Source organism: Cryptomeria japonica, chromosome 4 (assembly GCF_030272615.1).
Source record: "Cryptomeria japonica chromosome 4, Sugi_1.0, whole genome shotgun sequence".
NCBI classification, from domain to species: Eukaryota; Viridiplantae; Streptophyta; class Pinopsida; order Cupressales; family Cupressaceae; genus Cryptomeria; species Cryptomeria japonica.
The window spans coordinates 5,131,518-5,156,138 of NC_081408.1; positions in this window are offsets into that span (position 1 = coordinate 5,131,518).

The following is a 24,621-nucleotide window of genomic DNA, read 5'->3' on the forward strand; positions in this document are numbered from 1 at the left end:
TAGAATAAAAACAAGAATATCGTCAATGATGGAGTTGTGGATGCCCAGACTATCCAAAATGCACAACCTGTGGTTTGATTTGCAGGACAAAATCCTCCACCTCAGAATGACACAAATGTTCCTTCCAATCAAGGTCACATCACATCTCATGATGAACCTAGACCTCGTCAGCAAAAACAAAAATGAACATACACTCCCTTAGGGGAACCCATTGAAACAGTTTTACGACAACTCATTTCTCAAAATTTGGTCACTCTACCTAAACTATCAAACTATGAGCCTCAGGTCAAACCAACATGGTGGAGAGATACTGAACACTGTGAATTCCATCAAGAAAGAGGACACAAGACAAGTAATTGTCACCGATTGAAAGATCTCATTCAGGATTTTATTGACCGAGGAGAAACTAAAATTGAAGGATATGACCCAAAAACAACAAATAATGATCATCTGATGTTCAAAAATCCACTTCCATCACAAGATCAAAGGGGTCCTTCTACTTCCAGGAGAGGCACTGATACCACTGATTATACACAAGCTGCATATAATTACACTGTAAATCATCTGTATGATGCCAATGAACAAATTGCAACAATAACCTTCAAAAATCCCAACTTAGATTGCAATGTTGTTACACGTCGTGGCAAGGTCACCATAAAGGCAGCTCCACAAGGCACCACCTCCATCCCAAAGCAGTACAATCTTGTGGAACAATTAGACAAAACCCCTGCGCTTATATCCATTTTAGAGCTATTACGCCTATCACCATCTCATAAAACTATCTTGGATCAAGCCCTCCAAGAGGCGTCAATCCTTGCAAATCTGAATATAGACCAATTTCAAGCCATGGTTGGAAGCCTAAAGTCATCACCTTGTCTCAATTTTTCCAAAAGTGACAACTCTTCCTTCCAACAACCTCTTAACGCCTCACTCCACATTGAAGGATTTATTAACCAGCATAGGATCAAGCGAGTCTTGATCGATAATGGAGTAGGCCTGAATATTTGTACATTACAGTTGGTCACAGCATTGGGTTATGCAGTAGAATCAGTGGATCCTCGCAAGAAGATCACAATCAAAGCCTATGACGATGCAGAGCGTTCATCCAAAGGAGCTGTGGTACTACCAATCCGAGTGGGCCCCATGGTAAAGCACATCATTTGTCAGGTTCTGGACCTTCCTCTGCCATACAATCTATTGTTAGGAAGACCTTGGATACATGCCATGCAAGCCGTTCCATCTACCTACCATCAGTGTATCAAGTTCCCACATAACGGTGTAGAGATCAGAATCCTAGGTGATGCAAATCCCTTTACGTTTTTCCATAATATCAGCCATCAACCAGAGATTACCGTTCCTAATAATAGAGAAGCCATTTCCTCCACATCATATATAAGTCCCACCTCTCTTGCCAGTTCGAACACCACTATACCAAAGCAAGAAAAGCTTAAAATGAAAATAGCAAAGGAAGGTCCTGGGGAATACAACTTGAGTCAACTCTTTTGTGTGGGACAAATGCCCACTTCTCCTTGAACACATGGTAAACCACAGCAGGTACTCCAGCAACCACTAATCACACCTGCATGTGCTTTGATGCCTTTCATCCTTGGAAAGAGTCAAGAAGAAGAAACCCAAGATGAGGACTTGGCGGAATGGATCTATAAAGATCCCATCACCACTGATCTACCACAAGTTAAACTTCCTATGATTCAGTATGGCAAAGGCCTCCTCATTATGCAAAGGATGGGATATGATGGTCAGAGTGCTTTGGGATATTGCAAACAAGGACGACATGAACCACTACTCCCAGAATTAAAGCCCAAAGGTAACACAGGCCTAGGCTTTGAAAAAGAGATCTTTCCTAAGCTCAGATTCAAAGGAAAACCCAACAAACCATTTTGTCCACCTACTGCAAAGAAGACACCTTTCATAATCAAAGCACCATCAAGCACCATCCCAACTACCCCATTGAGGCTCAAAACCCCAACACAACTATCACCAATGTCGCTCATCCCACCAAGCGAACCAGTAATCCCATCAATAGTACCATTAGCAGCAGCAACTATGTCAGAACCCGTAGCAGCATCTATAGCACCAACAGTTCCAACAGAAGCAACTGAGTCAATATTACCGATACTCCCTGTATCAGATTCCTTGATCCCCATCAATCTTCCTACAACACTGATCACTACAAAGGTACATCAACCAATCAGACCTGCAGTATTTAACCCAAAAGACATCCTAGTATGGTATAGTAATCGGATGCTGGAAAGTGATTCAGAGACTGACTCACATGAATGGGAATTTGATTCTGTACAGCTTAATACTTCAGATGAGGAAGACACATCACCACCTCCACCACGTAAAGACATCCCTGTTTACGGAGAAGCTCAAATAAAGACCACTTGGGTTCTTGAACTGAAACATCTTCCATAGACCCTACGTCTCATCCTACGCCTGATTTTGATGGAAAGAGTACCATCAACGACCTTCAGCATAATGTCTTAAACCTCACTGATACCTCTAATGAACTTAACCTAATCGATGAAGTAATGCCCATTATCCACCCTGAACTCATCGAATGGAACCAACCAAATCCCCCATGTCTTGACCTCTTCCAAAATGACGAGGCCATCATTGACTTTTTGGAATTAAGGGATAACCTACCAAGCGGGGATCACAAAGCTGGATTCGCCATTGAACTTAATAGCGCAGCATACTTCAGGGTGGATGCCAAACCTTTCAGCTGCAAAAATATAACATTAAAACATGGGTCTTCCAGTGAAAACCACACTGTGGCACTGTTTGATCCAACAAAAGTAAAAAGAAAGAGCGTATCCAATGGTGAAAACCTCTCTGAGGCGCCTGAGGATGAAGGGTTTGACATTCTCCCTAATAGTACACAACATGAATGATCAACGATTCTCATTGAGGAAACCAAAGAATACAATGTCTGGACTCTTGAAAATCCTCATCTCATACATCTAGCATCTCTTCTCACTTCAAAGGAATAGCCTAAGTTTATAGAGTTCTTCCAAAAGCGTCAGATCAACTTTGCATGGTCATATGTAGACATGCCTGGGCTTGATCCAGATTTAGTCATGCATCACCTCACCATCACAGAAGGAGCTAAACCTGTCAAGCAGAAGCTTCGTAAGATGCATCCTCAGATTGCAGTACTAGTCAAAACAGAACTCAAGAAACTCCTAGATGTTGGTTTCATTAGACCAATTGATTATGCAGAATGGATCTCCAATATTGTACCTGTCGACAAACCAAAAGGGGGCATCCGCATTTGTACTGATTTCAGAGATCTGAATAAGGCTTGTCCTAAGGATGACTTCCCCCTTCCAAATATCAACATCATAGTGGATCTGATAGCAGGACATGCCATGCTTTCACTTATGGATGGCTTTTCAGGATACAATCAGATAAAGATCACACCAGAAGATCAACATAAGACAACCTTCACATGTCCATGGGGCACATATTGTTGGAATGTCATGCCTTTTGGTCTCAAGACAGGAGCAACCTATCAAAGAGCAATGACCACCATCTTCCATGACATGATGCATACTATGATGGAAGATTATGTTGATGACTTACTATAAAAATCACTCACTAGAGAAGAGCATCTCCACATCTTAGATAAAATCTTTGATAGACTGGAACAATACCATGTTCGACTCAATCCAAAGAAATGTGTCTTTGGAGTGACCTCTGGGAAGCTTCTAGGATACATTGTCTCAAGCAAAGGTATTGAGGTCGACCAAGCAAAGGTAAAAGCAATCATGGATATGCCACCTCCAAAGAATATCAATCAGTTAAGGACATTACAAGGAAGACTTCAATCCATTCGAAGATTCATTGCACAATTGGCTAATAAATGTCACCCATTCACACACCTGCTACACAAGAAAATCTGCTTTCAGTGAGATGCAAGATGCCAACAAGCATTTCAGATGCTTAAAAACTATCTCATGAATCCACCATTGTTGATGCCACCAGATCCAAGTAGATCGTTGTTACTCTATATCTTAGCAACAAGTACAGCATTAGGTGTACTACTGGCACAACATAATGCAGAAGGAAAAGAGTGTGTTGTTTACTACATCTCTCGCACACTGGTAGGCTATGAACTCAATTACACACCTATTGAGTGAGCTTGCCTAGCAGTAATCTTAGCAGCCACAAAATTGAGGCACTATCTGTTGACACACAAGGTACAACTCATTGCAAAGATTGATCCACTCAAGTATTTACTCAGCAAAGCAGCATTGACAGGCCATTTGGCCAAATGGGTGATGATTCTAGGTGAATTTGACATTGAGTATGTAGACCGTAAAGCTATCAAAGGTCAAGTTATTGCAGATCAATTGGCCGATGCACCACTCATAGGCGATCATCCTCTCATTTCCAGTTTTCTAGATGAAGAGATATTCATGATCACAACAGCACAACCATGGAAACTATATTTTGATGGTTCATACACTAGGCACGGCTCGGGGGCAGGCATTCTGTTTATCAGACCTCAAGGTGACAGCATCCCGAAGTCTTACAAGCTCACATTTCCATGCACAAACAACATAGCAGAATATGAGGCCTTGATCACAAGACTCAGGCTAGCCGTACAATGGAAATTACAAGAACTACAAGTATATGGCGACTCACAACTAGTCATTCAACAAGCAACAGATGAATATCAGACCAAGGATGATAAACTCATGCCATATAAGAAAATGGTGGAAAATCTAAAACCATCATTTACTACTATCACTTTTGAGTAGATACCAAGAGATCAAAATCAAGCTACAGACGCTATGGCTACCATCGTAACTCTCCTAGATCTTCCACAAAATTCAACACGCTACGAGTTCTTGGTAGAACATCTTTGGATCCCCGCTTATGATATCCCCGAATCCGAAATGATATGTCGCCTTGTTGGTTCTAAATCCCCATGGTATGGTGAGTTCTACACCTATCTTCGCGATCATACCCTTCCTCCCAACCAATCAAATAACCAACGTAAAACCTTCATTTGCCAAACTGCTCGATATACCATTATTGCTGAAACCTTATACCGCCACAGTCTTGATGGTACTCTCCTTTGATGTCTGGAACAAGATGAGATAACAAAGGCTTTGGAAGAAGTCCATGAAGGAATTTGTGGGACTCATTCAAGTGGTCCATCACTAGCCAAGAAACTCCTGCGTAATGGATACTATTGGCCATCTATGGAAAAAGATTCCTACTACTTTGTCAGGAAGTGCAAGAAATGTCAAGTTCATGGTGACCTGATACATGCACCAGCTTAGGAACTGCAACCAATCACAACACCATGGCCTTTTTGTCAATGGGGCCTTGACCTTGTGGGTAAAATCCATCCCTCTTCATCCAACGGCCACAAATTCATTATTACTGCCACTGAATATTTCACAAAGTGGATCGAAGCTGTTCCACTTACCCAAGTCACCGGCAAGCAGATCGCTTCATTCATCCTCAACTACATCATCTACTGGTATGGTGTGCCCATGTCCATCGTCACAGATAACGGTCTTCCTTTCAAAAATTAGGATGTCCGTGAACTTTGTGAGAAATTTCACATCCAACACCACTTTTCCACTCCCTACTACCCACAAGGCAATGGTCAGGCCGAAGCATCAAATAAAAACATATTAAGGATCCTAAAGAAGACAGTCAATGATGCTGGCCGTGATTGGCATGTTCAACTAAATCCAGCGTTATGGGCATATCGAACTAGCATTCGAACCCCTACATGTGCAACTCCTTATTCATTGGTCTATGGTGCAAAAGCTATCTTTCCTATTGAGGTCGAGATACCATCATTATGGGTTTCCTTGCATAATTTTATAAATGATGAAGCTTACAGAGTATCCCATCTTCAGGACTTAGAGTTACTAGATGAGAAGCGACAAGCTGCATACAACCATCTCAAAGCTTATCAGGAGCGCATGAGCAGAAGCTACAATCACCAAGTTAGACCTCGTACATTTGAGGTAGGTGATCTTGTTCTACGGGAGAATCCTCGCAATCAACCAAACAAAGAACATCAGGGCAAGTTTGAAACAAACTGGCTGGGCCCATATGTTGTCACTGCTATGTTCGAGTCTGGGGCATATCAGTTGGCTACATCAGAAGGAGAACCGCTTGCAGATCCAATCAACAGCATGCACCTAAAATTATTTTATACCTAAAGTGTACAGAGCGTCAGGCTTCCCTACATACCAGAAAATACCAAAAACATTCAGAAAAATGTCCTGAAGAAAATACAAAAACATTCAAAAAAGTAAAAAAACTTATGCATCCAAACGGTGAACAACCACTCTAGTGGCACCTTGGGTAAGTGCGATGGTGAAAACTTGGCAAACAGGTGCCACTCGTAAAGGCAATGGCTCCAGTATCTTTTAGGCTCATTGCGATCACATTCATACACACATCCATCCATCCGAAACCATGGCTTGTTATTCATCTGCAATTAAGAAAATATTCCATGTGTCTTGCATCCCGCTTTTTCATGGTCATGTCTAAAACTGGGGGCAATGCCCTTAACCTATTGATGGAAGTGGATTCTATATTGTCTTATGATTCATTAAGTTCTTCATTCAAGCAATCATCAAAAATCCAAAAAAAAACATTCAAAAATGTTTCACAAAAACCAAAAACATTCAAAAACAATCATCACAAAATCCAAAAACATCGACAAAACCATTGGAAAATCATACAAAAAAATGGCAACACTTTGTACATACTCATCCATACAGATACCAAAACAAGCATTGACAAAATACTCACACAATGACCATTTACCAATCGACCACACAATCAACATCAACACTCAAAACTGTCTTCAACAAGGATGCATCCTTCCTTACCAAAACAAAGAGAAAAGTGAAGTTTTCTTTGACAAGAAAATCATGTTAAGCTATCAAATACTTGGTTGGTTTGTGAGTACAATCATTTGTTTATCTGTATCGGGATCTTTCAGCATTGTTTTGTATCATTTGCGCATTATTTCTGATGAAGTTCTGGGGCATGTACTAATGGTGTCTATGTGGGAAGTTCACTAAGCTATATGATCATAGGCAAAAATAAAGTCATAGATCACTATGGCTTGCTGACTACAGTGTATACCTCGACCATATGAGCATGAACCATTACCAAGGATCCTTGTTCTTTATTCTTTATGTATATACTGTTTGGCTGCAGGTACAATGCTCATTCTTTGGTTCCTCCTCATCCAAATTGGATAAAGGTTTTTATCTCTTAGTACGGTATGCACTTGTCTCAGGATATGATCAGCCTAAGATCAAGGAGGATGATCCAAGTCATGCATGAATGGCGATAATCCTTGTCTATTCTGCAAGCAATACTCTGGTCGACTTGACCCTTATATCAAGTCGTTTGTATTAACTTGCTATATAAAATCCATGAAAGGAATACTCAAGTCATCTTGAATCATTATGTCAAGATGCTTGTATTCTCTTCCAACATTTTAAAGCTCAATGATGAAAATAGAGCACTATGGATCGTCACTTCATCTCATCTATTTATATATTGCATTCCGTTGCATATCACCCATCCGTTCACTCATTCATATGTAGGATTTATATGCAAAATGTGAAAATTAAGCTGGTCTTGGATACAATAACGATCGAGTATTCTGATACATCATCAGTGCATCATGCCAAGTCTTACAAACCTTGCATTCCTCATGGTCATATCATCATTACATTTAGTTGCATCTTTCATTAAGAAACATTCATGTCATTTTTAACTTAACATTGCATATAGTTCATTTTGGACATTAGTTTTCATTAAATCATTTGCATCATTGCATCAATCATAAAATAATTAGATTCATTCGTGGGATTAAATTGTCTTTGATTATATTGAGTCCTTTCCTAGGCATTCATTTAGTGACAATTATCCATCATCATTTCATCATCCTTTATCATTGCTTATTGCATACATTCATTTATAGTTAAGAAAGTGCATTCATTCATCCATTAACTAAGTATCTTATTATGCCCATTTTCAGATTCATTCACATTGCATTCATTATCCTCTTTTTAAAAATTGCATTAAGGTGCAGTTATTAAAACATTAGCTATAGTAACATCACATTATCCTTTGTACTAAAATCATATTCAAAACATTTAGAATCATAAATCCACTTGTTTATTTAACATTGGTTCATAACATTTTATATCCATTTTTACATACGCATTCATTTAGGCATTATCATATAAGCATTTGTACTTTACATTTTGTTTAATCCATATTACATTTACTTAAAAAACATCTAGATGCATATTCATCCATAAACATCATTCATTCGACCATTGCATTAACATCATCACATAAATCATCTCATCATTATGTTAAAATAGGAAACACCAAAAATCCTGTTCATAAATCAACACAAGCATACATCATCATCATGGAATTACATACATAAAGCATTGCATCAACAAATCAAAACAAATCATACATAAACCTGCATTCATATGTCAGTATCCAACATCATACATCATAAACACATGTGTACAAAGAAACATCTCATCAATGCCTACATATACACATATCCATCTAAACAATAAACTCATCATTCTGCATAAACATCCATACATAAATCAAATGCATATCATCAAAATATGGGATCTCCTCATATATCTCATCTCATATATTAGAGTACAATGAAGTCTACAAAATCGGCTACCAAGAGCCATCCAAGATACAATCCAAAAAATAAACAATGATACAAATACATATATGCATGAATGCTCTCTCAAATGCCACTCTGGCCCGATGTTGTCCCAACACCTCCACCTGCTCCACCACTAGTGCCTGCACCCCCTACTCCATCTCTCTGTGGAGGCCTCATCGAACCACCACTCCCTCCTACATCCCCTGATCTCTCCCGCCTCAAAGGACCCATCACTTCCCCACTGCTTTGCATCCTCTGTGATTGCTCTGATCTAGTCTGCCGCATCTGAGTATAACTGAGAGCTCGCTGACTAACTGGCACCATCTGCTCATATAAACCCCGCCAGTACTCTATCTCAGCCTGTGCTCATCCAAACTGCCTCATAACCTCCCCTGTAGGCCCCTGTGCTCCTACTCCAACCCAGACTCTCTCCTGCAGCTCCGCCAATCTCTCCACTACAGTATCTCTCTCCCGCAGCACCACCGTCAGCTCTGACTCCCGTGCAAATAGCTGCACATCCCTAGCTGCCACCTCTACCTCCAAATCCTCTATCCGGGTCTGCAAGTGTACTATCATGTGATCCCGCAGATCTCCAGTAGCTCCCCCCTCGATATCCATAGCTGCCTCCCCTGCATCACCCTCTCCAGTAGTCCCCTCTCCTCTGTCCATCGAGATCTCTCTCTCCATCCCCCTCCCACTCAGCTGAACTCCTCCTGGTATAAATGGCCCCTGTGATATCTGTAGAGGCAGTCCACCTCTCCCTCTCCGCTGACTCCGCATCCCCAATCCTCCACCTCCACCTCCTCCACCACCTCCTCCACCTCCACCTCCTCCATCTCCTCCACCTCCTACTCCTCCTCCTCGACCTCCTGCTCTCCTCCGGCCCTGTCCCCTCTCATCCTCAAATGCTAGGATCGGCTTTGCTGGATCCGATATCTGTGGGATCGGGTGTGCAACCTGGTACTGTGTATACTCATTTGTCACCCCTACATCAATGGCCCTCGGTCGTATGTCCCATGGCCTCGCCTACAGTGTTCGGAACTTTGCAAGTGCCTGATCATATAGTAGCACTGGACCCCATGCATACCGCTCCTGAATCACCCACTCATACTCTCCAGATCCACTGGGAAGTCCCTGCTGCCATCCAAACTGCCTCATCACTCACCCAGGCACCTGTCTCTCCACATGATATGCAGTCCTCCCAATGAGGAATCGAGTCATAAACACATAAGGTAGTGCCTCTGCATCATCATCCCATGACTCACACTCTGAGTATGGCCGCCATATCACTGCATCCAGGTCATCCAATGCCCACCGCCACCACTCTAACTTCCCCAAGTGGGGCTGACTCATCATGCTGCTGTACATAAACATGTATGGCTGATCCACTGCACGGAATCTAAGACTCACCGGTCGAGTCACCGGTAGGTGCTCCCAAGCCCAAATATGTAGTAGTGTCATGCCCACTGCTAAGGAACCCCTCCCCCGGTACACTACCTCATGGACCTCCTGATACATGTGTGCCAACACGCACAACCCTCATGCAAATCGGGTCCCCTCAGTCATCATCATCTTGATAACCTGTCCCCATCCCACCACCAAACCATGTGACCATCTATCTGGACATAGCAGACCTCCTACAATCCCTGACAAAACTGCTGGAAGAGGCTCATATAGTGCAGCTATATCCTCCCATACAATCGAACTATCATCAATGAAAACATCCTCATCAAAAATCCTTTGCACCAAAAGAGTCCCCCAGGATCTGTCGTATGTGACCAGCTCCCCTCAAATCGGAATCCGCAAGATGCACCACACATCCTCCAAGGTCACGGTCATCTCTCCCTGTGCCAAATGAAAGGTGCACGTCTCGCTGTGCCACCGCTCTGCTAGTGCTGTGATCAATCCATGATTCATACAAATCATAGGCATGTGCATCACCTCATATAGACTTGTCGCCGCAATGCAGTCTATCTCTGCCTGTGTCAATCGGTCCCGCAACCCCTATGTCACAGGATGGCACTCCCATAACTGCATCACGGGCAGCTCCTCCTACACATGGACATTCATCAATCACCATCAGTTGTTTTGTTTTCAAACTTTCTTAAGTTTAAACCTAGACTATCAACAGATACTTTGATCAAGTATCTTCAGGTCTCAATAGATAAGCAATCATGGCCACCTAGACTTCAACAAGCATTTATCCTAACAAATGACCTAAGTCTCATCAGACTGCTATGGTTCAAAACAACTCCCACTTCACCTCACCATTCGTCAATAATTGGCATCGAGAGATTTTCTTCATCCAAACTGAAGCATCTCTTTATCCTAAGGCAAAAGCGCTATTTTACTAATAAAAGTGCTAGTTTCCAAACAATAGCGCTACAACCCTAACAAAAGTGCTCAATCAGCTATACAACAGTGCTACAACTACAAAAGTGCTAAAACCCCTATTCAATAGCGCTACTTTAACTCAATAGCGCTCAATTAAGCCCTCAATAGCGCTTGTTAACCAGAAGCGCTAAAACTTGCATACAATAGCACTAATACCGAGAAAAAGAGCTCAAACAATGGCTCAATAGCGCCATTGCGATGCAATAGCGCTAATTCATGGAGCAAAAGTGTCAAAACCGCAGTTCCAGCGCTCTTGCTCCAACTTGACTTGGACTCAGCTAAAAACCTAGCAAAAATGCATAAAAATTAAAATTTTGAATTTGCGTACTACTGGTCCATAGTCATCTGGGCATTGGAACCGTCACACTCGCTTGAATCTATGCTCAATGATCAGAATCGGCATCTTGGCTGCTACTCACTCCTCCAAATGTCCCTTTCAGAGCTCTGATTTTCAACTAGTCGCGGTCACAAATGATCCTATTTTTGCCTCTTTCGCCCCCTTTATACCCTTCGCTGTCACCATAACTTTCTCCCTGCTCATCGCTTTGATCCTTGTGAACTTCCCGAGCCCCCCATTTCTCCATTTTATCCCCAATTTCTTCTATTTTTCACCCATATGGCTAACTTCTTCTCTTCTAAAACCCTGTCAATCTTCATTCTTTTTCGAGAGATCGCCCGATTTTTTGAAATCTTTTGGCCCATCTCTCAAGTGGGCATACCACCTATTAAATTTACATTTTATGGGGCATTTTCTTCACACCAATTTTTCTTTCTTTGAAACGACGCAATAAACCGCACCATCTCAAAGAGGGGCAAATGTAGTCACACAAATCTGTCCAGCTTAATTAAATAAATATTCGTTATTTATTTGATTAAAAATCTACTAGCCATCAATTAATTAAATTAATATTTAATTAATTCATCCCTAAACATTCTTCTATTAATTAAATAAATTATTCAATTTATTTTAATTAATTCATTAAACCAAATTCAAATCAATTAAATAAATAAAATCTATTTATTTAATTAAAATCTTCTTTTCCTCTTTTAAATAAATTAAATAAAACATTTATTTAAATCATTATCCCCCCCACTTGCATTTTCCTACAAATGCAACTTGCACACATTTATTGAAATAAATGAATTTTTATTTTAATAAAATCCTATTTTCCCTCACCCACCAAATCCACTTGCAAAATTTAATCCCCTTCTAGATTCTTCTAACCCCTTCCTAATTAGCCTAATCCATCCCCTAATTATTGTCACATTCCTAAGCAAAATGGAGTCACTTCTCAAAGACTCCAAAGTCTTTGAAAAACATTTAATGCTTTGTGTGTTCAACAAGTTAACCCCCAAAGTCTTCCAAGACCACTAATGGCTCTTACATGACCATTTATGGCTCTTACATAACCATTTATGGTTATTTCAAACTTGTCCCCCCAAACATTTATTGTTTTGACCATATTCATCCATTTCACATTTGCACAAGAGTTTATCCATTGGATAAAAGCTTTATTCTTTGAATAAAGAGTTTATTCATTCAACCAACCTTGACTCTAAATCCCAAAGTCATATCAGACATTTAATGCTTATTCCCTCTCCTCTCAACCTATCTCACATTGACACTTGTCATCCTGGGATTGGTTGAAAGCCATCACATGAATTGGAAATCATTCAATCTTGACCCTTGTTGAGATTACTCAATCTCAACCATCCATTGCTCCATTTTTTCTATAAATAGAGCCCATTTCTTCATAATCCAGATCCTGAAAACTTGTATGCATTTAAGCTATAGGCATTTTAAGAGAGAGCATTTTTAGCATAATTAACTAATATCTTGTCTTTTTGGTTAAAATAAATCATTTTAGCATCAATAGCATAGTATTAGCTTTTCATTTCACATTTGAAGCACAATACTACAATCTCAATCCTCCATAAGCATCCATAGTGCAAAAAGCTGCTGAGAGCTACACTATTTTGGAACTTGGAGAGGAGAGGAACAAGGGAGAAGAAGCCAAGAGCATGTTAGGAGGCATTTGGAGATGCCTCATCGTATTTACCTTCCTAGTTAGACATTTTATCATGCTTTTGGTATCTCTTTTGATATGCTTGTGTAGGAAAGTGTTTGGTTTATGATTTCTAACACTAACAACTTGGCTTTTCTTCTTATTTGTGTTGTTATCATTGACTAACCTTGTCCACTTTGCAGGGCATCAGAAAGAGAAATCAAACTTGAGATATTATTTCTTTTTCTAAATTTAGAACTTGAAATCAGAAAAGCAATTAAATTGAATTATTGAATTATTCACTAAAACTAGAACTCAAAGCTTTTAAGAAAAAGAAGTTCAGTTGCATTGAAAATATTTTTTTCTTGAATAAATCAAATATATGCATGGAATTATCTATTTTTATCACAAATGCATGGAATTAATTAAACCTTATTTCTAATCCAACTTGAACTTCTTATTTGAATGCATTTCAATTAAACTATAATTGGAATCTATCTCAAGGTTATTTGAACCTGATTTCTCAATTATTTTCAATTAATCCTAAATTGTGTTTTTTCTCTTGTAATTCTCTATAAATTCAGCTTTCAGCTCTCATTCTAATTTGCCCTAGAGATTTTTGAGAACACACTTGGAGATTATTATCACGCTAATTTCTCTTTGGAGTCATTGAAGATCATTGTGCTTTTTAGATTATTTGCATCCATATTTAGTTTTACTCATCCATTATTGCTTGAATCCATATTTCTTGAATTCATTATTGCTTGAATTATTCATCCATTTTGCATCCATATAGTTAATATCATATTAAATTAAATCCTTCATCTTGGTGTAGTCTAGTCATTGGTATTGCTTATAAAAATTTGAGAGCAATCTTATACTTGCATATTTTAGAAGGCAATCAGTCGCGTTGTTATGGTTTATTACTTATTGACTATTGATTTACTAACCATACATGTAATGACTTGATTGTAGTTACTATTCATACTACGTGTTTTCTATGTTTTCATCCCTAAAACAAAAATTGAAATACCAAAATTGGAGAAGATGAGAAACAACTCAGTGATTAGAAACTCTGTCCATGTCAAAACTAGTCCATCTTAAGTCAAAACTCTGTTCGTGTCAAAACTAGTACATCCTAAGTCAAAACTCTGTCTGTGTCAGAACTAGTCCATCCTAAGTTAAAACTCTATCTATTTCAGAACTAGTCCATCCTAAGTCGAAACTCTGTCCGTGTCAGAACTTGTCCATCCTAAAGTCAAAATTTTGTTCAAAATTAGTCTATCCTAGTCCAAAATCAGTCCATCTTAGAATTGGTTATACTCAGCAATCGAAAAAAAAAAAAACTCTCAGAATTTTAGTCTCTGCCTAGTGAACAGTCGTATGAAACTGATTATTCATCATCCTACATCACATTTTGTGTCGTATGGGTCTTCTGATTTGTTGTCCTGTGCCAGATCCTGTGTTGTACAAGTCTTTTCATCTGTCGTCTGGCTCTGTATCCTGTGTCGTATGAAATAGAACTGCCCTAAGTCTTTTGTGGTCCTGTGTATACCCCTCTGTCATACAGTACGAGGTAGCAACTCATACGAAACAAAACTGTTGTCATCCCGTAGTTGCTAAATTATTGTCCGGCTCAGAAAATCATGTCATATGAGCCTCTGGTTTTGTCAGAACAGAACAGTCAAACTTGCCTAAAAAATAGTCTACAACAAACATAATACTAGTTATCATTTTCCTGAGCATAAACAGATCAAGATAGCGTACCTCTGCCATTTGCATTGCATGATTTGGTTGATCATCTTTCAGCTAGTTCAATCAACTACCTATCAAATTTAAGTCTCTTAGATAACATCTTACAAGGATAGATCATCCTAAAACCAGACTGAATCTTACACTACTCTTAGAATCGACTTAGATAGATGTCTTATACAGGATTGATCTTTCTTGAAACCATACTAAAATCTCAGTTGTTTCTCTCAAACAATACATTAACCAAACAACTAGCTCTGAAATTGATCTTGACCTCTGCATCACCAACAACTTTAGGTCACACTAATCCATAAAAATGCCTACTCAAACCAGGATTTCTCATAAGAAAGAAGCTAAAGGCAAAGGAATACCCTTTTCATACACCGACAATCCATTTTATGAATGGGACCCTCTCATTGACAAACCTTCAACATCAGGAGTAACAGTTTTTGATAAATTTGAATCTCCCACTATACATGAGACAGAATACAATGACAAAGACAACCTTAATATTCACGAGATTGATACTGATTCCTCATCAAGTGAAGCTGAAGAAGATACTGAACCTCCAAAAAAAGAAATCCGTGACTGTCAAAAGGACAAAGACTTTAGAAAAATGATGAAAGCTATCATGACCTGAGAGAAGGAAGACTATTTCTTAGAACTAGAAAAACAAGGTGTCAAACTTCCTACTGGATATGATGTTCAGACACTCGTTACTAAAAAGGAAGAATCACCTATACTCATGATACACAAACAATTACAAGCCTTACGGATGGAGGTCATAGAACTGAAGAATAAAGATAAGTCCCCAAAACAATATTCTCTGGAAATAATATGTCCCTTTCCATTTGACAAGAATCTATACATGCCTCCATTTCCTTCACGAGTGGAGATCCCAAAGCTTGACAAATATGATGGTACCTCAGATCCTCAAGATCATGTCAGAGAGTTTTGTGCCACCTGTATGGATTTCATGCACGATCAAACGTACCTCATGCACCTTTTCCCAAGGAGTTTAGGGGGTCAAGCAATGGAATGGTTCTCACGTCTACCCAAAAGAATAAAAACGTTCGAAGAACTAATCCAACTATTTTTACAACAACACTCATACAACATTCAACATCTTGTGACTATGATCAATCTTTGCAATACTAAATAGAAAACAAGAGAACCTCTTCTTACTTTCCTCCAACGCTACAGAAAGATGTTCTCTAGGTATCCACGACCTATCCCAGACTCTGAGAAAAGGGATATATTTATCAATAACTTGGTCCCCGAACTGAAATATAGCATACAAATGCAAGTACACCCATCATTTAACAAAATGGTAGATAATGCCATTCGAATGGAAGATGTGCTCATAAAGAAGGGGGATATCACGCCTTGGAAAGAAACACAACCAAGATCCATCTCTAAAGAGAAAAACAAGTACTGGAAATTTGGCAAAGACAACAATAAGAATGTTGTTAACGATGGAGTAGTAGACACTATTAAAGATAACTCAAAGCCCACAATATTCAACTTGGCTAGTGGTACACAAGCACTTAAAGCTGCTAAGGCTACAGCAGAAAATCTGCCAAAGAAAACAAAAGAATGGTTCAAAGAAAAGCATTGGCTTTACAAACCTAAGCGTGATTTTTCTCCTCTCAAAGAATCATATGAATTCACTTTTAAAACTCTGTTGGCAAACAATTTGATAATGCTACCAGATAACTTCAGACCATATGATCCAGAAGTCAAACCAAGATGGTGGAGATAAAATGAATACTATGACTTCCATCAGAATAAAGGTCATAACATAAACAATTGCATGAAGCTAAAACATGAGATTCAAGATCTCATAGACGCTGGTAAAATTATTGGTGGGAATCACCTAACCAATGTTGATCATAAAGCATTTAAAGATCCTTTGCCTGCTTACGAACAAGGCGATTCCTCAAAGACCAAAGGAGGTGCCAAGGTAAATTATACTTACACCAGTCAGGACAACATTATCAACATGATTGATCCTTCCCAATCAAAATCTTGCAATATGATTATAGTTCAAGATAAACCAAATGAATCACAATATGCAAGAGCTCTGACCCTTTCTCAGAAGAAAGTCACTCTCCAAGGAGCTAGTTCTTCCAACTTGACTCAAGCAACATCGAACCCACCAACCTTGTCAAACAAACAGAAAGAATCAACCTTGGACAAATTTAAAAGGTTAACTTCATCATCATCTTCTGGATATAGCATTGTTAAGCAATTAAAAAGGACAAATGCTCAAATCTCAATCTTTGAATTGCTAAAACTCTTGTCTTCTCACAAAGAGATCCTAGACAATGCCTTGCTCACCACAAACGTTCCAAAATATTTAGACATTGATCAGTTTCAATTTATGGTGGGTCATTTGACTTCACCTCACTATCTATCCTTCTCTAAAGAAGATGACAACTCGCTAAGTCATCCACATAACCAACCATTGCATATTGAAGCCATGATCCATAAACATAGAGTCAAACATGTTTTGATAGATGGAGGCGCGAGGTTGAATATCTGTACTTACAGTCTACTTACACAACTAGGATTCTCTCAAAATGTCATTGATCCCAGCAAGAAAATAATAATAAAAGCCTATGATGAAGAAGAAAGGACTTCTAAAGGTCTAGTGTCATTACCAATCAGAGTGGGACCTATAGAAATAGATGTCCTTTTCCAGGTACTTGATATTCCTTCGTCATACAATATCTTACTAGGTAGGCCATGGATTCATGAAATGAAGGCAGTACCGTCAACATACCATCAATGCTTAAAATTCCCCTATAATGGAGCTAAAGTCAGTATTCCTGCTGATACAAATGTCATCTGTAATGCATTGACAAAAGGTGCAGATACTTTTGTGCCTCATAATAGGGCAGCCTCTCCAAATGAAGATCCAGAAGCGCTGATGAAAGACTTAGAAAAGAGATTGAAGAATACAAATACCAGCATGGATGGCTACAAGATAGAACTGCTACTTTCATTAGTTTCTCTCCCTCCATCACCAAAATAGTTGGGCAAGCCATCAGAGGCTATGAGAACACAAAATTCAACTCTGAGTACCATGTATGATGGTCTCTTTGTACAGTCCTCTACCTCCCTGGTAGATGAAATAGAAGAGGATGTTGTTCTTAACTGGCTTTTTAAGGAAGATAGTCAAAATGAGGAGGTACGACATTGTGAGATTTCCTCAAACCAATATGGTCCTAGCTACAAAATGATTCAGTGCATGGGATATCTAGGTACTGGTCCTTTGGGCAAACAAAAGGAATGTATTACTGAACCGATTCAGCTACAAACAAAATCCACAAATGATAAGGCCGGACTAGGATACAATCCGAAAAAGACATCAAACCAAAAACATGTTTCTAAGTCTAAGTGGCAGAAAAGGATATCACCTTCAAAATTACATGAAGTAGACACTCAACAAACAAAAGAAGAGTGTAGAAAAGAGAAAGAGGAATCAACAATCAAGAAAGAAGAAATAGTCAGTGCTCAAGCTTCGATGGTATCAGCTACAGTAATACAAGAAGTTGAGGTCCCTGAGGATATAAGAGATGAAGTAGTAAGAATCAGAGAATTGTTTGCACCACTAAAAGTTCCAATCACATATACTGGCAGGCAGTAAGTAGACGATTCAAAGACTGACTCAAATGAATATGAATGGGCTCTTGACCACCTCTCAGACACATCCACTACAGAAACTCCAGAAGAGTCTAGCAATGTCATAGATGATACTCAAGAGCTGATGTGTATAAAACTAGAGAAGGAAATCCATAAATTAGACAAAGGAGACAAGCAAATTATGAACAAGGACTGAAGGAAGGAAGAGTACCATAAAGCTTTTCATCTATGTACCCCTATGCAAAAATAGAACAAACCAAGTATAGCACTACACAAGAAGAGTTAGAAGCTACAGAACAAGAACCAATTATCAATCCAGAGGAAGTTGAATGGAGTAGATGACAGCGAGTCACAAAAACAATAAGATCATGTCAACAGGTGTGTTAGATACAAATGACAAATGCCCCACAACATGAAGGAACTTGCAGTATTAGATATGTTGGTGTTGATACCATACATACACATACTGAATCACTTGAAGAAGACTCAAAAACTTCATCCAATGACTTTGATGACTCTGATGATAGTCTTATTCAAGACAATATCTACTCAACCTCAAATTCAAAATCATCTGATACAAACAATGAAAATCTGTCTACTGATCTTATCGTTGTCAAACCACGATATGACATCCAGTCTAGCATAGGGAATGATATTACAGGTATGTCTATTGGATTGGGTCAACTAAATATTAATATGAACTTTAATAATCATGATCTGACTCTTTCTAGTCTCAAGACACTTACGCAAGTTATCATTCTAGAACTCAACTTTTCGATCCGCAGTTGTGATGACAATACCGTGAATGCTCTCAAACCTCTCCAACATTTATCCTTACTACATCTAGAACTAGTTGACTGTAATTTACAAAACCAACCCATAAATATACCTATTTTTTCCAATGAATATACGTTAGCCTATTATCTCAATGCAGTCGAACCTATGGACTCTTCCACCAATGAACAGAGTGAAAATATGACAGAAGCGGATATCAAGTATCTTAGTCACAAAAACAAGAAAAATAAAAATAAAAGATCTGATGGCCAAAACCACATTGTGGCGGTATCAGAATCTAAAAAAGAGAAAATAAAGGATGTACCTAAAGGTGAAAACCTCTCTGAGATGCCTGAAGGTGAGATATGTGATATACTACCAAGTCATTTCTAGGAAAGGTCCTCCATATTGATCAAGCCAACTTAGCTAGTGAACATTGGGAGTCAAGAAACACCACACATCATTCATGTAGCTCAATCACTATCAACAGAAGAATTGAAGGATTTCACTCAGCTATTCTCAGAAAAGAAAATAAACTTTGCATGGACATAATCTGATATACCAGGCTTGGATCCTAATCTTATCATGCACCATCTTTCAATCACACTAGGAGTAAAACCAATTAAGCAAAAACTTCGTAAGATGCACCCGCATGTAGCACTATTAGTCAAGGCTGAACTAGAAAAACTGCTCAAAGTTAAATTCATCAGAGCTATAGATTATGCTGAATGGATTTCAAGCATAGTACCTGTGTTGAAGGCAGACAAATCTATCAGAGTTTGCATAGAATTCAGAGATCTTAACAAAGCATGTCCGAAAGATGACTTTCCATTACCAAACATTGACATGATAGTCGACATGACTGGCAGATATGAGATGTACTCACTAATGGACAGATTCTCCAGCTACAACCAAATCAAAATAACTCTTGGAGATTAAGAAAAGATAGCATTCACCTGTGCATGGGGAACCTTTCACTAGAATGTTATGCCATTTGGGCTAAAGAATGTAGGAACCACCTATCAAAGAGCAATTACTACCATTTTTCATGACATGATGCATAAGAATATGGAAGATTATGTTGATGACACCTTAGTGAAGACTATGAAGAGATCAACGCATATTCAAGAGCTAGGTCCTATACTAGACAGAATGGAAAAGTTCAAACTCCAATTAAATCCAAAGAAGTGTGCATTCGAAGTGACATTTGGTAAACTACTTGGCTACATCATTTCAAAGAAGGGAATTGAGGTTGATCCTAAGAAGGTCTAATTTATAATGGAAATGCTGCCTCTGAAGAACATCAGTCAAATGAGAATTCTACAGGGACGTCTCCAATCCATTAGAAGATTCATTTATCAACTAGCAGATAAAGCTCAACCTTTCACAAAGGTATTGAGAAAAGGAGTAATATACAACTAGGATCAGTAGTGTGAACAACATCTTCAGCAAATCAAAGAGTACCTATCAAATCCCTCGATATTGATGCCATTGATTTAGGGTAAACCACTAATCTTATACATATCAGCAACTGATTCATCACTGGGGGCACTTCTGGCACAACAGGATGACAATAAAAAGGAATGAGATATCTATTACATCAATAGGACATTGGTGTCTTATGAAATGAACTACATTATAATAGAAAAAGCATGCTTAGCATTAGTCTTTGCATCACAAAAACTAAGACACTACATGTTAGCACATTTAGTCAAGCTGGTGGCCAAAATTGATCCACTCAAATATCTTCTGAATAAAGCAACACTTACGGGAAGATTGGCAAAATGGGTCATGATCCTTAGAGAGTTTGACATTGAATATGTGGAACGCAAAGCCATAAAAAGATAGGTAATTGCTGATCAACTTGTTGAAGCTCTGCTTGAGGACACTCAACCGCTACATATAGAGTTTCCAGATGAATCAATAATGCACTTTACTCAACAACCCTGGAAGATGTTCTTTGATGGGTCCTTTACCCAAAATGGTTCTAGTGCTGGAATATTTTTTATTACTCCTCAGAAGTATTCAATGCCAAAGTATTATAAGATTCTATGCCCTTGCACAAACAACATTGCAAAATATGAAGCTTTGGTGAACATGATAAAGTTAGCTATTGAATGGAAGGTTGCTGAATTGAACGTCTATGGAGATTCTCAGCTAGTAGTCAATCAAATCAATGATACATATCAGACTCAAGATGAGAAACTGATGCCTTATAAGAGAATGGTTGATGATCTTAAGAAGTACTTTGCTTTTGTATCATTCCAATAGATTCCTAAATCCGCAAACAGAGCAGAAGATGTTATGGCCACCTTGGTGTCTATACCTGAGTTACAAGAGTCCAATTTTCGCTTTAAATTCCTAGTGAAAGAGTTACATTACTCGGCCTATGATTCTCCAGAGACTCAAATAGTCTGTTCTATTATTGGACATGACTCATCCCGATACAGCCACATCTACTCCTATTTATGCGACCAAATTATCCCTAAAAATATTACCCGAAATGAGAAAATAAACTTAACCCAAAATGCTTCATGGTATGTTATCATTGCTAATGATCTATTTAGACAAGGTTTGGATGGTACATTGCTTAGGTGTCTAGAAACTGAAGAATCTAAATGTGTTTTATCATAAGTTCATGAAGGTATTTATGGATCTCATTCGAATGGTCTTACTTTAGCTCGAAAACTATTATAGATTGGCTACTACTGGCCAGACATGGAAAAAGATGCCATCAAATTTGCTAAGACTTGTGAGAAATGTCAACTACATGGGAACCTCATACATGCCCCAGTAAGGGGCCTCATACCATTCATTACACACTGGCCTTTTCAGCAATGGGCCTTTGATCTCATTGGTCAGATATATCCTGCTTCATCTAATGGACATAAATTCATCATAAGGGCCATGAAATATTTCACCAAGTGGATAGAAGCAGTTCCACTCATCAAAGCAACCGGTAAACAAGTTGCCTTGTTCATCTTAAATTATATCATTTGCAGGTATGGGATACCTTTGTCCATCATGACTGATAATGGAGGATAGTTTAAGAATAAATATCTAGATGAGCTTTGTGAGAAATTCAAAATAAAACAACACTGGTCGTCAGTATATTACCCTCAAGGTAATGGACAAACTGAGGTATCTAACAAAAACCTACTAACTATCTTGCATAGAACAGTGAACAAATCTGGGAAGGATTGGCATCTATAGCTCAATCCTACACTATGGGCTTACAGAACAAGTATCACAACACCTACTAGGGCTACACCTTTCTCTTTGGTGTATGGGTCCGAAGTAGTATTACCTATTGAAGTAGAAATACCATCTCTAAGAGTTTCTTTGCAAGGTCTTCTTACTAATGAAGATCATAGAATATCTAGATTGCAAGAGCTCGAATTGTTGGATGAGCGTCGGCAAGTGGCGTTTGATCATCTCAGAGTATATCAAAAGAGAATGTCCAAAGGAGATAACAAGAAAGTTAGACAAAGAGAATTTGAGGTTGGTGACCTAGTTCTAAGAGAAAATCCTAAAAATCAATAGTTTCGAGACAACAAAGGGAAGTTTGAACCCAACTAGCTGGGCTCCTACATCGTTACTGCAGTATTCGGCTCTGGTGCCTATCAACTCTCAAATTTGGAAGGAGAATAGCTCCGTGAACCAATTAACACCATTCACTTGAATAAATTTTTCTCTTAGCATTCTTTGTGCTATCAACATGTACAGCTGGAAAAAGTCCTGAAAAAAATTTAAAAAATTAGAAAGAAAATAAAATACAAAAAAAAAATAGAAAAAAAAAAGAAAAAAAAATATAAACAAAGAAAATGCCCTAGTGAAAACCTGGTAAACAGACACCTTGGTAAAAAAAAAAAATGAATCTCTGCCAAGCAAGTGAAAACTTGGCAAACAGGCACCTCTTGTACTCAAGCGCTCCATCTATCAACGTAACATTGGCATTCTCGCTTTCCTGCATCTTTGCTTTCGCTTGTACATATATTTTAGTCACTTTTGTGATATCCTAGTTCATTGGAACCCTCATGACTTGAAACTGATCAACATCCTAGTCTTAGGTTGATTGACAAAGCACATTACATATCCTATGCAGTGTCAACCAAGTCATATTTTCATCAGTGAAACCTGTTCATTCACTCTGAGTCAGTCACCTGTCTCCTAACCACCAAAGAGTTTTTATCACTAAGTAAACAAGCAAAACAATATAATGGAAAACAATCACTAAATAGTTTGAGCTATGAATGAAAATTTTCTTTGTCTGATGTCTTTTATATTGGTTTTTGATTATTATCCCTTTGAGTAACTCAAGGAAGTCTATTGTGACTAAGAGGAGCAAGGATTGGGGGCATAATATTTTCTTTGTTTTCTTCTTGTAGGAATGATCCCAATGATCTAGAAACATATAAATTAGTTGGGTGTCTATGATAAGAGCCTTCACAACAAGGTGAAATTTCCTCACAGACCTTGACTCCGCTTATTTGTATGCTACAGGGAGGTCCATATCATTTATTTGTTTGTTTTGAGGAAATTTCTTTATGATGCAATTCGGGTCCCTGCGAAATCTATCCAAGGATATGAATGGAAAAAGGGTCATTGCGGACAAGATAATACATATTGCACATTGAAAAAGAAAGGAACTCTAACTTGCCTGTTGTGTTCGTTATGCTCAGTGATGAATCTTAAGTATTTTAAATCCAATGACTAGGTTCAAGTTGCATTTTGCATATCATTCTGCATTTTTGTGAATTTAGAGTGATTTCGATGTGATAATGATGACCTCTTTATTAAATGAGGGCTGAAAGTGTCATCTTTTCTTACGCTAAGTGGTCTCTTTATCATCATTTCTTCGATCGAGTACTTGTGTTTTGAGATGTTTAGTTGCATACATAAACATTTTAATATAGATTCATACATTTCATTATTCACTCATCTGCAGTCATCTTATTGCATAGAAAAATGAAAACATTGCATCACTCATTACTCATACTCATTCATTTATTTGCATATGAAAAGAAACAAAAATAGACATCCATCATCATTTGCATTACATACTAAAAAGAAATGCATACATATAGAATAAATCATATAAAAGACATCTCATAAATCGATTGACACAAGTACAATGAAGTCAAATCAAATCTCGTATATATATATCGTATAAAGTCTAAGAGTACAAAATGATGTCGAATGACATATACAAACTCCCATCAGAGCAAGAATCGTATAGGCTACAAAAAATGGGTGTATCTACAAAAAATATCCAAGCTACAAAAAGAATATCTAGCTCTAGGCCTCTCCCTCATCGCC